Source organism: Lytechinus variegatus, chromosome 2 (genome assembly GCF_018143015.1).
Source record: "Lytechinus variegatus isolate NC3 chromosome 2, Lvar_3.0, whole genome shotgun sequence".
NCBI lineage: Eukaryota > Metazoa > Echinodermata > Echinoidea > Temnopleuroida > Toxopneustidae > Lytechinus > Lytechinus variegatus.
This window is the reverse complement of record NC_054741.1, coordinates 7,391,304-7,393,649: the sequence shown is the minus strand read 5'-3', so window position 1 is coordinate 7,393,649 and position 2,346 is coordinate 7,391,304.

The window sequence follows — 2,346 nt, the reverse complement described above, 5'->3', positions numbered from 1 at the left end:
CGATGATTTAGTTCACTGATGTATGTTTTGTTTGTCTGTCTGTTTGTTTTAATCGGGGGGGGAGGCAAATACATTGCTGTTCACATGCGTGACCAATTTCCAAACACCCACTAAACGAGTTTTTCCTCTGTGTACACAATAAACCCCCAAACAAGTTTTTTGCGGGCTTCATTTACACATTTAGCCCCGAACAAACACGCATTTGCTTTTTCGATGGATCCCTCTATTTCTACAGATTTTTGTTGTCTACAAGGCAATTTATCACCTCACAAATCCCCAATTAAAGGAAAAAATATTTATCGAACACATAATTATCATACATGGCGTGAAAGAGTAGCTTCTCTCAAATAATTTGATATAGTATTTATATGGTGTGTGTTGACAACGCTTGAATAATCAATGTCCCTGTGATGTAGTTCGATCATTGGCCAATGAATGAATCCAGAAGCCAATGATGTCTTAACATGAGTCATTAATCGAGAATTTAATACAAAAATGTGTTAAATAAACAATGATAATGCTAATTATTGAAAATGTGTTTTGCAATGGATTTTAATGCAGCCTTTGTATGATTATGACATCATTGATTCATAAGTTGGAGTCATGCCTTTTCTTTCATTGGCGCAAGTCAAAATTTATTTTACTGCAAAGAATACTTACTGATCATCCAAGCGTGAAGACATACCACCTAAATAATTAGGATATCAATTTATTTAGGAGAACATACTCTCTCAGTCTAAACATAATAATGATGTGTTCACATATCTTTTTTACTCACACGGAATATTATACATATATTACCTCAGTTCAAATTGTTCGTGTTTTCTTTGCTCTGTTGGGAATGAAATAAACCCTTGAATTGGAACGACCAGAGTCACAATATGAAGGTGTGTTCTGTTAGCTATCTTGTGTTATACCTATAACCTTTCACTGTATCTTAAGGGCGATTATACGCGCATACTTGGGGGTGGGTGTGTATGTGTTTGCGGGAGGGGGGGGGGGGTCATTGCAGAGTAAAATATGATCATTTCATGATATGTTTCTCTTTGTAATCATATGCGAATGTTTAGTTTACAAAGTCATGATCCTTGCCAATGAATTACATTGTTTTAAATCTAAACCATGGATTATTATAGGATCCATGCATATAAACGTGTTTAACAAACATATAATGTATTTTGAGTGTATTTTATAAAGCTATATATCTAGCTAATATATCAGTCTTTGTACTTAATATCCCTTTGCGCCTTAATGGTCATTAAAATTATGTTCCAAAAACGATTTCTTAAATCACTTTTTCAAACAGCCTTTGCAAAGAAATCGTGTCGGCCCTGATTTAGATGACTGGTGACCTTTTCATGAGTGATTTTGCGCCGAATTATTTTAAGTCACAGTCAAATGATTTCAGTAGCTTGTTACATCCGTTGGTAGAAATCACTGACAGAGGACTTTTCACGAAACGCTTCCCAGATCTGACAAGATGGGAGACCGAAGTTGAGATTTAAAAAACAAAATAAATTAAGATGGCTATATTTCAGATAAACATACAAATCTATATGGTAAGAGAACTTTGTTGAGCTTTATTCTCAATTCTGAAAAGTTCAAGATGTCACAATAATCGTGATGATATTACAGATCCTTCTCTTTCTTCCATGAAGCATGAATATTATTATCGCTAATTATATTTTTTCGTTTTACATGTTAATACTGACTTATGCTGAATAAGTAAAGTATGCACATTTGATGGATGAATGATATAGAAAAACAAACAGGATTTCGATAATAATTAAATTGATACATTAACGTGATGAGTCATAATGGTAGAATAAGTATTTTGATTCATTATGGTATGATCTAATTAAATGTTAAATCAATCATTTCACTTTGTTTGTGTCTACACTATATTTTCTATATTTTCATTGACTGAGGGTCTATTGCATGGATTTCGTCGCTTTGTATGGGTTTTTTAAAAGATATTTGGGGTCAGTGTTATTCACATTTATAATAATAACAGTTATTTATATGCGCTATACACAAAAAGCATCACAGCGCTTACAATTGTCAGAAATAGAATATTATAAATGTAAGTAAATAACAAATAATATAAGTAACAAAAAGTATAGAATTCTATACATTAAATTGCATCAACTATTGGTGTTCTCAACAGCGCCAGATGAGGCCTGGTGGCCTCTTGCTTGCTGCTTCGTTCACCAACAGTTTAAGGGACAAGCCCTGTCAGCACATCATTCACAGAAGCTCTAGTATAGCACTTGAGGCCACCAGGCCCCATAAGGGCTAGCCAAGGCAAACCAAACAGTGATAGCAAAAATCATTAAAACAAAAATA